Source organism: Psittacula echo (genome assembly GCF_963264785.1).
Source record: "Psittacula echo genome assembly, contig: SCAFFOLD_123, whole genome shotgun sequence".
NCBI classification, from domain to species: domain Eukaryota; kingdom Metazoa; phylum Chordata; class Aves; order Psittaciformes; family Psittacidae; genus Psittacula; species Psittacula echo.
Window position 1 is genome coordinate 1 of NW_027664217.1, and position 13,118 is coordinate 13,118.

Consider the following 13,118-nt stretch of genomic DNA (forward strand, 5'->3'; position numbering starts at 1 on the left):
CCATTGTCCCCATTGTCCCCATTCCCCCATTCCCCCCATTGCCCCCATTGTCCCCATTGTCCCCCATTCCCCCCATTCCCCCCATTGCCCCCATTGTCCCCATTCCCCCCATTGTCCCCCATTGCCCCCATTCCCCCCATTACCCCCATTCCCCCATTGTCCCCATTCCCCCCATTCCCCCCATTGCCCCCATTGCCCCCATTGCCCCCATTCCCCCCATTGCCCCCATTCCCCCATTGTCCCCATGTGTCCCCATTGTCCCCATTCCCCCCCCAGCCGCTGGAGGCGCTGCGGGGTCAGAGGCAGCGGCTCCGGGAGCGGCTGCAGGAGGCGGAGCTGGAGCTGAGCCAGCGGCGGCTCGAGCTGGAGCGCGTCACGCAGGTGGGCGGGGCCTGAGGGGCCGAGGGGCGGGGCCTGAGAGGCGGGGCCTGAGAGGCGGGGCTTGAGGGGCCAAGGGGCGGGGCCTGAGGGGCCGAGGGGCGGGGCCTGAGAGGCGGGGCTTGAGGGGCTAAGGGGCGGGGCCTGAGGGGCGGGGCGGGGCCAAGGGGCGGGGCTTGATTCCCCCCCCCCCCCCCCCCCCAGCACCAGGAGCGGATCATGGAGCGCCCGGCGCTGCTGGAGCTGGAGCGATTCGTGAGTGGGGGGACCCCAAATACCCCCATAGGGACCCCAAATACCCCCATGGGACCACAAATACCCCATAGGAACCCACAAATACCCCATAGGAACCCACAAATACCCCCATGGGACCCACAAATACCCCATAGGGACCCCAAATACCCCCATAGAGACCCCAAATACCCCATAGGGACCCCAAATACCCCCATGGGACCCACAAATACCCCCATGGGACCACAAATACCCCCATGGGACCCCACAAATACCCCATAGGGACCCACAAATACCCCCATGGGACCCACAAATACCCCCATAGGGACCCCAAATACCCCCATAGGGACCCACAAATACCCCATAGGGACCCACAAATACCCCCATGGGACCCACAAATACCCCATAGGGACCCACAAATACCCCCATGGGACCCACAAATACCCCCATACGGACCCAATACCCCATAGGGACCCCAAATACCCCCATAGGGACCCACAAATACCCCATAGGGACCCCAAATACCCCCATAGGGACCCACAAATACCCCCATAGGGACCCCAAATACCCCATAGGGACCCACAAATACCCCATAGGGACCCACAAATACCCCCATGGGACCCACAAATACCCCCATACGGACCCCAAATACCCCATAGGGACCCCAAATACCCCCATAGGGACCCACAAATACCCCATAGGGACCCCAAATACCCCCATAGGGACCCCAAATACCCCATAGGGACCCACAAATACCCCATAGGGACCCACAAATACCCCCATGGGACCCCAAATACCCCCATGGGACCCACAAATACCCCCATGGGACCCACAAATACCCCCATGGGACCCCAAATACCCCCATGGGACCCACAAATACCCCCATGGGACCCCAAATACCCCATAGGGACCCCAAATACCCCCATGGGACCCACAAATACCCCCCCCAAGCACCAGATACCCCCCTTGGACCCACATATCCCCCCCCCCATGTTTACATAGGGACCCTCCCCCAAGCCCTATGGGACCCCCATGTCTGATCCCCCCCCCCAAGTCCATGACCCACCAGAGACCCCCCAATCCCCCTTTGTGTCCTACTCTGAACCCCCTGCCCCATAGAGACCCCCCCATGACCCCCCTATAAGGACCCTTCCATAGCCCCTGCCCCATAGGGACCCCCCTATGACCCCCCTATAAGGACCCTTCCATAGCCCCCGCCCCATAGAGACCCCCCTATGACCCCCCTATAAGGACCCTTCCATAGCCCCCGCCCCATAGGGACCCCCCTATGACCCCCCTATAAGGACCCTTCCATAGCCCCTGCCCCATAGAGACCCCCCTATGACCCCCCTATAAGGACCCTTCCATTCCCCCTGCCCCATAGAGACCCCCCTATGACCCCCCTATAAGGACCCTTCCATAGCCCCTGCCCCATAGAGACCCCCCTATGACCCCCCTATAAGGACCCTTCCATAGCCCTTGCCCCATAGGGACCCCCCTATGACCCCCCTATAAGGACCCTTCCATAGCCCCTGCCCCATAGGGACCCCCCTATGACCCCCCCAGGAGCGCCGGGCACTGGAGCGGAAGGCGGCGGAGCTGGAGGAGGAGCTGAAGGTGCCACTGGGGGGGGGCTGAGGGGGGGCCGGACCCATGGGACCCCCCCCATGGACCCCCCCCATGGACCCCCCATGGACCCCCCATGGACCCCCCCATGGATCCCCCCCATGGACCCCCCCATGGATCCCCCCATGGATCCCCCCCATGGGACCCCCCCCAGGATCCCCCCCATGGATCCCCCCATGGATCCCCCCCATGGATCCCCCCCCATGGACCCCCCCCATGGACCCCCCCATGGATCCCCCCCATGGATCCCCCCATGGATCCCCCCCCCATGGATCCCCCCATGGATCCCCCCCCATGGATCCCCCCCCATGGATCCCCCCATGGACCCCCCCATGGATCCCCCCCATGGATCCCCCCCATGGATCCCCCCCCATGGATCCCCCCCATGGATCCCCCCCATGGATCCCCCCCCATGGATCCCCCCCATGGATCCCCCCCATGGATCCCCCCCCATGGATCCCCCCATGGATCCCCCCCATGGATCCCCCCCATGGATCCCCCCCCATGGATCCCCCCCCATGGATCCCCCCCCATGGATCCCCCCCATGGATCCCCCCCATGGATCCCCCCCCATGGATCCCCCCATGGATCCCCCCATGGACCCCCCCATGGATCCCCCCATGGATCCCCCCATGGGACCCCCCCCAGGATCCCCCCCATGGATCCCCCCATGGATCCCCCCCATGGATCCCCCCCATGGACCCCCCCCATGGACCCCCCCATGGATCCCCCCCATGGATCCCCCCCATGGATCCCCCCATGGATCCCCCCCCCATGGATCCCCCCATGGATCCCCCCCCATGGATCCCCCCCCATGGATCCCCCCATGGATCCCCCCCATGGATCCCCCCCCATGGATCCCCCCCATGGATCCCCCCCATGGATCCCCCCCATGGATCCCCCCATGGATCCCCCCCCATGGATCCCCCCCCATGGATCCCCCCATGGATCCCCCCCATGGATCCCCCCCCATGGATCCCCCCATGGATCCCCCCCCATGGATCTCCCCATGGATCCCCCCCCCATGGATCCCCCCATGGATCCCCCCCCATGGATCCCCCCCATGGATCCCCCCATGGATCCCCCCATGGATCCCCCAGGCTTTGGCTGATCTCCGCGCTGACAACGAGCGGCTCAAGGACGAGAACGCGGCGCTGATCCGGGTCATCAGCCGGCTGGCCAAGTGACCCCGCCCCACAGCGGGACCCATAGAGAGACCCACAGCGGGACCCATAGAGAGACCCACAGCGGGACCCATAGAGAGACCCACAGCAGGACCCATAGAGAGACCCATAGAGAGACCCACATTGAGACCCACAGTGGGACCCACATTGAAACCCATAGAGAGACCACAGCAAGACCCATAGAGAGACCCCCAGTGGGACCCATAGAGAGACCCATAGAGAGACCCCCAGTGGGACCCACAGCGGGACCCATAGAGAGACCCACAGGGGGACCCATAGAGAGACCCACAGCAGGACCCATAGAGAGACCCACAGCGGGACCCATAGAGAGACCCACAGCAGGACCCATAGAGAGACCCATAGAGAGACCCACATTGAGACCCACAGTGGGACCCACATTGAAACCCATAGAGAGACCACAGCAAGACCCATAGAGAGACCCCCAGTGGGACCCATAGAGAGACCCATAGAGAGACCCCCAGTGGGACCCACAGCGGGACCCATAGAGAGACCCACAGGGGGACCCACAGCGGGACCCATAGAGAGACCCACATCAAGCCCCCAGCGGGACCCATAGAGAGACCCACAGTGAGACCCACAGCGGGACCCATAGAGAGACCCACAGTGAGACCCACAGCGGGACCCATAGAGAGACCCACAGGGGGACCCACAGCGGGACCCATAGAGAGACCCACAGTGAGACCCACAGCGGGACCCATAGAGAGACCCACAGGGGGACCCACAGCAGGACCCATAGAGAGACCCACATCAAGCCCCCAGCGGGACCCCCAGTGCCAAACCAATGCTCCCCCACCCCATAGAACCCCCTCTCCAAACCCCCCCCCCCCGCCCCACGGCTGCCAACCCCCCGCAGGGGCGGAGCCAAACCCGCCGTGGGGCCACCCCATTGCACAGTGCCCGGGGGGGGGGGGGGGGGTTGGCCAATGAGGACGCGCGGCCATGGAGGGGTGGCCAATCAAAGCTGCTTTGTCCCCAAGAAGTGGGCGGGGCCACCGCACGTCAGCCCCGCCCCCCTCCCGCATGTCAACCAATGAGCTGCTTCCTCCTCCCCCCCAGAGGGGCGGGGCCGCGCTTGACTCCGCCCCTCGCCAACGCCCGCCCCCCCCAGCGCGGGTTTTTGCATTAAAAAGGAGGAAATCGGTAAAATCACGTGACTGAAAACGTGGACTTGGGGGGGGGGGCCCCCAATGAGCTCGAATTGCCCCGAACCCCCCCTCAATGCCCCCCAATGAGCTCGAATTGCCCCGAACCCCCCCTCAATGCCCCCCAATGAGCTCGAATTGCCCCGAACCCCCCCTCAATGCCCCCCAATGAGCTCGAATTGCCCCGAACCCCCCCTCAATGCCCCCCAATGAGCTCGAATTGCCCCGAACCCCCCTCAATGCCCCCCAATGAGCTCGAATTGCCCCGAACCCCCCCTCAATGCCCCCCAATGAGCTCGAATTGCCTGCAGGTGTGCTATGCCGTGGTGTACGCTATAGGTACCGTACATACTATAGTACCGTACATACTATAGAGTGTATAGGTACCGTATATATGCACTCTAAAGTATAGATATTACACTGTAGAGACTATACCATATACTTATATATATACTTTTATGCATATAATTATATATACTATACTATAACGTACTATAGGTGTGATATACTATATACTATATATACACTATATATCCTATACGACATACTTATATATATACTATACTGTAGTATACTATACATACTATATACTACATATATACTATACACATATATATGCTACACTATACTATATATACTATATATGCTATACTATATACTTATGCATATACTATAGTATGCTGTAAATACTATGTATACTATATATACTATACTATATACTTATATATACACTATAGTGTACTATAAATACTGTATATACTATATATACACTATACTATATACTTATACATACACTATAGTATGCTATAAATACTGTATATATTATATATAGTATACTATATACTTATATATGCACTATAGTATGCTATAAATCCTGTATATACTATATATAGTATACTATATACTTATATATGCACTATAGTATGCTATAAATACTGTATACACTATATATAGTATACTATATACTTATATATGCACTATAGTATGCTATAAATACTGTATACACTATATATATACTGTACTATATACATATATATGCTATAGTATGCTCTAAATACCATATACACTATATATATACTGTACTATATACATATATATACTATAGTATGGTCTAAATACCATATACACTATATATATACTGTACTATATACATATATATACTATAGTATGCTCTAAATACCATATACACTATATATATACTGTACTATATACATATATATACTATAGTATGGTCTAAATACCATATACACTATATATATACTGTACTATATACATATATATACTATAGTATGCTCTAAATACCATATACACTATATATATACTGTACTATATACATATATATACTATAGTATGCTCTAAATACCATATACACTATATATATACTGTACTATATACAAGCAGGAGTGGGTTTAGCAATGAGCCCGCAGGACGGGCAGGGAGCTGGGTTTGTGTTTGTCCACCCCGCAGGACAGAGCTTCCATTCCCAGCACTTCAGGCTTTACTCCCCCATGGGCTCCCCCTCACCTCCATCACGCCGCCATCTTGTCCCCTTCTCCCTCCTCCCACCCCATCTTCGCTCCTTTCCCGCCTTTCAAGCGGGAGCGCATCCCATTGGCTGCCCGCCGCCGCTAGGCCACCTCCCATTGGCCGCCTCTCCCCAAGGCCCGCCCCCGGCGCTGTCTGATTGGCCGCGGGGCGGCGTGCCGAGGTGATAAAAGGGGCGGCGTGGAGCCGCGGGGCGCAGTGCTGTGGAGGGGCTGGCAGCGGCGGCAGAGAGGCGGTAACGGGGCGGGCCGAGCGCTTTAACCCCTTCCTTAACCCTAAATCCCCCCCTTTAAACCCAATTCTGACTTCTTTTAACCCCTCTGAAGGCTTCGGAAGGGTTTGGGGCGTTTTGTCCCCATTTCAATGCGTTTAAGTCGCGTTAGGTGGGCTTTGATGCGCGGTGCATAGAGTTTAATTGACGTTGTCTCGGGTTTGAGTTGCTTTGTGTCAGCTTTTATCGGCTTTGTATCGAGTTTAAGTCATTTTATATCGGGTTTTATTCATTTTATATCGAGTTTAAGCCCTTTTCTGTCGACCTTGACTCATTTTACACCCCTTTCCCCCTTATTTCATCCCCTTTTGTCCCCTTTATTCGCCTTTCTTCGCGTCTTTATTAACTTCGGATTCCTTTTGATGCGCTCTGATTCAGTTTATACCGGATTTAATCGCTTCGATCCGGATTTACCCACTTTTAATCGCTTTTTAACCCCTTTTATGCGCTCTTTATGGACTTAAATCGGTTTTAAGTCACTTTTAACTCCCTTTTTACTCACTTTTTAGTGGAGTTCGAGTCCCTTTTATGTGTATTTATTAATATTTGTTCACTTTTAATCGCTTTTAATTCCTTTTTATTCACCTTGAGGTGGAACTTTTCCCCTTTCTGTTCGTATTTACTCACTTTGCCTCCGGTTTATTCGTATTTATTCCTGTTCATCGGGGTTTCCATCGTTTTATTCACTCTCAGGCGCTTTTAATTCCATTTGAAGGCGTTTTAATTCATTCTGATTCGGTTTGATTCACTTTATAGTCAGTTTGATTCACTTTAATACGCCTTGAAATCGGTTTTATGCGGGTTTGTTCGCTTAAATTCAGTTTGTATTTTTGAAGTGGTTTTAAACAACTTTGAATTCGTTTTAGTTCAATTCTGATCGGGTTTAATTCAGTTTTATCCATTTTAATCGGGTTTAATCCACGTTTAATTCAGTTTTATCCATTTTAATCGGTTTTAATCCACGTTTAATTCAGTTTTATCCATTTTAATCGGTTTTTATCCACGTTTAATTCATTTCTATCCATTTTAATCGGGTTTAATCCACGTTTAATTCATTTCTATCCATTTTAATCGGGTTTAATCCACGTTTAATTCATTTCTATCCATTTTAATCGGGTTTAATCCACGTTTAATTCATTTCTATCCATTTTAATCGGTTTTAATCCACTTTCAATTCATTTCTATCCATTTTAATCGGGTTTAATCCACGTTTAATTCATTTCTATCCATTTTAATCGGGTTTAATCCACTTTCAATTCATTTCTATCCATTTTAATCGGTTTTAATCCACTTTCAATTCATTTCTATCCATTTTAATCGGTTTTTATCCACGTTTAATTCAGTTTTATCCATTTTAATCGGTTTTAATCCACGTTTAATTCATTTCTATCCATTTTAATCGGTTTTAATCCACGTTTAATTCATTTCTATCCATTTTAATCGGTTTTAATCCACGTTTAATTCATTTCTATCCATTTTAATCGGTTTTAATCCACGTTTAATTCATTTCTATCCATTTTAATCGGTTTTAATCCACGTTTAATTCATTTCTATCCATTTTAATCGGTTTTAATCCACGTTTAATTCATTTCTATCCATTTTAATCGGGTTTAATCCACTTTCAATTCATTTCTATCCATTTTAATCGGTTTTTATCCACGTTTAATTCAGTTTTATCCATTTTAATCGGTTTTAATCCACGTTTAATTCATTTCTATCCATTTTAATCGGGTTTAATCCACGTTTAATTCATTTCTATCTATTTTAATCGGGTTTAATCCACTTTCAATTCATTTCTATCCATTTTAATCGGTTTTTATCCACGTTTAATTCAGTTTTATCCATTTTAATCGGTTTTAATCCACGTTTAATTCATTTCTATCCATTTTAATCGGGTTTAATCCACGTTTAATTCATTTCTATCTATTTTAATCGGTTTTAATCCACTTTCAATTCATTTCTATCCATTTTAATCGGTTTTTATCCACGTTTAATTCAGTTTTATCCATTTTAATCGGGTTTAATCCACGTTTCATTCAGTTTTATCCATTTTAATCCACTTTTGTTACAAATCACTTTGAATCCCTTTAAATCCCGTTTTAACTCGCTGTGAATTCACGTTAACCGGTTTTAACCCGTTTTAACCCGTTTTAACCCGGTTTAACCCGGTTTAACCCGTTTTAACCGGTTATAACCCGGTTTAACCCGGTTATAACCCGTTTTAACCCGTTTTAACCGGTTATAACCCGGTTTAACCTCCTGTTAACCCGTTCCATCGCGGTGTAACCCCAACCCCGCGCCCTCCCTTTTCCCGCCTCCCTCGGCCCCGCCCCCTGCGCTAGCCCCGCCCCCCGCCGCCATGTTTTACTACCCGGCCGTGCTCCAGCGCCACACGGGCTGCTTCGGCACCATCTGGTAACCACGGCAACGGGGCGGGGCGTGGGGGGGGGGGCGTGGCTCCCCCGCGGGCCAATCAAATCGCGCCTCTCACCCCGCTGCCCTCCTCTGATAGGCTGGCGGCCACGTGCAGCTCCCGCGTGCTGCGGCGGGAGTATCTCGGCGTGGACGTGCCGCGCCTTTGGTAACGGCCGGGGGAGGGGGGGGGGCGTGGCCTCGCTTCGGGGCGTGGCGTCGAGGCGAGACCACGCTCCCCCATTGGCTGCACCCGTTGCAGCGCGGCGGTGTCGGCGTTCGTGATTGGCCGAGGCGGGTGGGAGGTGCCGCCCCCGCCGGCCGGGGCGCCGCCCCCTCGGTGCTCGCTGTACCTGGCGGCGCTGCTGCAGCTGGGGCTGGCGCGGGTCTACGGGCGGCAGTGCCGGTGCCTGCTGCGTGCGTGCGTGGCCCGCAACGGGGCCTCCTTAGCGCTAAGGAAGGGGTTCATTAGGGGCTAATGAGGGGGGTAATGGGGGGGGACGGGAGGGGCAAGGGGGGCAGGGAATGGGGGTCGTTAATGGGGGAATTAGGGGTTAAAATGGGGTAATTGGGGTTAATATGGGGAATAAGGGGTTATTAATGGGGCAATTAGGGGTCATTAATGGGGTAATTAGGGGTTAATATGGGGAATAAGGGGTTATTAATGGGGTAATTAGGGGTCATTAATGGGGTAATTAGGGGTTAATATGGGGAATAAGGGGTTATTAATGGGGCAATTAGGGGTTATTAATGGGATAATTAGGGATTAATATGGGGAATAAGGGGTTATTAATGGGGTAATTAGGGGTTATTAATGGGGTAATTAGGGATTAATATGGGGAATAACGGGTTATTAATGGGGTAATTAGGGGTTATTAATGGGGTAATTAGGGATTAACATGGGGAATAAGGGGTTATTAATGGGGTAATTAGGGGTTATTAATGGGGTAATTAGGGATTAATATGGGCAATAAGGGGTTATTAATGGGGTAATTAGGGGTAATTAATGGGGTAATTAGGGGTCATTAATGGGGTAATTAGGGGTTAATATGGGGAATAAGGGGTTATTAATGGGGCACTTATGGGTCATTAATGGGGTAATTAGGGGTTAATATGGGGAATAAGGGGTTATTAATGGGGCAATTAGGGGTTATTAATGGGGTAATTAGGGGTTATTAATGGGGTAATTAGGGGTCATTAATGGGGTAATTAGGGGTTATATGGGGAATAAAAGGGTTATTAATGGGGCAATTAGGGGTTATTAATGGGGTAATTAGGGATTAATATGGGGAATAAGGGGTTATTAATGGGGTAATTAGGGATTATTAATGGGGTAATTAGGGGTCATTAATGGGGTAATTAGGGGTTAATATGGGGAAAAAGGGGTTATTAATGGGGTAATTAGGGGTTATAAATGGGGTAATTAGGGGTTATATGGGGTAATGGGGCTTGTCTACGGGCTTATGGGGCTCTATAGGGTGGCTCTGGGGGTTATGGGGCTCTATAGGGTGGCAATGGGGGTTATGGGGCTCTATAGGGTGGCTCTGGGGGGTTATGGGGCTCTATAGGGTGGCAATGGGGGGTTATGGGGCTCTATAGGGTGGCAATGGGGGGTTATGGGGCTCTATAGGGTGGCAATGGGGGTTATGGGGCTCTATAGGGTGGCAATGGGGGGTTATGGGGCTCTATAGGGTGGCAATGGGGGTTATGGGGCTCTATAGGGTGGCTCTGGGGGTTATGGGGCTCTATAGGGTGGCTCTGGGGGGTTATGGGGCTCTATAGGGTGGCAATGGGGGGTTATGGGGCTCTATAGGGTGGCAATGGGGGGTTATGGGGCTCTATAGGGTGGCTCTGGCGGGTTATGGGGCTCTATAGGGTGGCAATGGGGGGTTATGGGGCTCTATAGGGTGGCTCTGGGGGGTTATGGGGCTCTATAGGGTGGCAATGGGGGGTTATGGGGCTCTATAGGGTGGCTCTGGGGGGTTATGGGGCTCTATACGGTGGCTCTGGGGGTTATGGGGCTCTATAGGGTGGCAATGGGGGGTTATGGGGCTCTATAGGGTGGCAATGGGGGGTTATGGGGCTCTATAGGGTGGCAATGGGGGGTTATGGGGCTCTATAGGGTGGCAATGGGGGTTATGGGGCTCTATAGGGTGGCAATGGGGGGTTATGGGGCTCTATAGGGTGGCAATGGGGGTTATGGGGCTCTATAGGGTGGCAATGGGGGGTTATGGGGCTCTATAGGGTGGCAATGGGGGGTTATGGGGCTCTATAGGGTGGCAATGGGGGGTTATGGGGCTCTATAGGGTGGCAATGGGGGGTTATGGGGCTCTATAGGGTGGCAATGGGGGGTTATGGGGCTCTATAGGGTGGCAATGGGGGGTTATGGGGCTCTATAGGGTGGCTCTGGGGGTTATGGGGCTCTATAGGGTGGCAATGGGGGTTATGGGGCTCTATAGGGTGGCTCTGGGGGTTATGGGGCTCTATAGGGTGGCAATGGGGGGTTATGGGGCTCTATAGGGTGGCAATGGGGGGTTATGGGGCTCTATAGGGTGGCAATGGGGGTTATGGGGCTCTATAGGGTGGCAATGGGGGGTTATGGGGCTCTATAGGGTGGCAATGGGGGGTTATGGGGCTCTATAGGGTGGCAATGGGGGGTTATGGGGCTCTATAGGGTGGCAATGGGGGGTTATGGGGCTCTATAGGGTGGCAATGGGGGGTTATGGGGCTCTATAGGGTGGCAATGGGGGTTATGGGGCTCTATAGGGTGGCAATGGGGGTTATGGGGCTCTATAGGGTGGCAATGGGGGGTTATGGGGCTCTATAGGGTGGCTCTGGGGGTTATGGGGCTCTATAGGGTGGCAATGGGGGGTTATGGGGCTCTATAGGGTGGCAATGGGGGGTTATGGGGCTCTATAGGGTGGCAATGGGGGTTATGGGGCTCTATAGGGTGGCAATGGGGGGTTATGGGGCTCTATAGGGTGGCAATGGGGGTTATGGGGCTCTATAGGGTGGCAATGGGGGTTATGGGGCTCTATAGGGTGGCTCTGGGGGGTTATGGGGCTCTATAGGGTGGCAATGGGGGGTTATGGGGCTCTATAGGGTGGCAATGGGGGTTATGGGGCTCTATAGGGTGGCAATGGGGGGTTATGGGGATCTATAGGGTGGCTCTGGGGGGTTATGGGGCTCTATAGGGTGGCAATGGGGGTTATGGGGCTCTATAGGGTGGCAATGGGGGGTTATGGGGCTCTATAGGGTGGCTCTGGGGGTTATGGGGCTCTATAGGGTGGCTCTGGGGGTTATGGGGCTCTATAGGGTGGCAATGGGGGGTTATGGGGCTCTATAGGGTGGCTCTGGGGGGTTATGGGGCTCTATAGGGTGGCTCTGGGGGGTTATGGGGCTCTATAGGGTGGCTCTGGGGGGTTATGGGGCTCTATAGGGTGGCAATGGGGGTTATGGGGCTCTATAGGGTGGCAATGGGGGGTTATGGGGCTCTATAGGGTGGCAATGGGGGGTTATGGGGCTCTATAGGGTGGCAATGGGGGGTTATGGGGCTCTATAGGGTGGCAATGGGGGGTTATGGGGCTCTATAGGGTGGCAATGGGGGTTATGGGGCTCTATAGGGTGGCAATGGGGGGTTATGGGGCTCTATAGGGTGGCAATGGGGGTTATGGGGCTCTATAGGGTGGCAATGGGGGTTATGGGGCTCTATAGGGTGGCAATGGGGGGTTATGGGGCTCTATAGGGTGGCAATGGGGGTTATGGGGCTCTATAGGGTGGCTCTGGGGGTTATGGGGCTCTATAGGGTGGCAATGGGGGTTATGGGGCTCTATAGGGTGGCAATGGGGGTTATGGGGCTCTATAGGGTGGCAATGGGGGGTTATGGGGCTCTATAGGGTGGCTCTGGGGGGTTATGGGGCTCTATAGGGTGGCAATGGGGGGTTATGGGGCTCTATAGGGTGGCAATGGGGGGTTATGGGGCTCTATAGGGTGGCTCTGGGGGTTATGGGGCTCTATAGGGTGGCAATGGGGGGTTATGGGGCTCTATAGGGTGGCAATGGGGGGTTATGGGGCTCTATAGGGTGGCAATGGGGGTTATGGGGCTCTATAGGGTGGCAATGGGGGGTTATGGGGCTCTATAGGGTGGCAATGGGGGGTTATGGGGCTCTATAGGGTGGCAATGGGGGTTATGGGGCTCTATAGGGTGGCTCTGGGGGTTATGGGGCTCTATAGGGTGGCAATGGGGGGTTATGGGGCTCTATAGGGTGGCTCTGGGGGGTTATGGGGCTCTATAGGGTGGCAATGGGG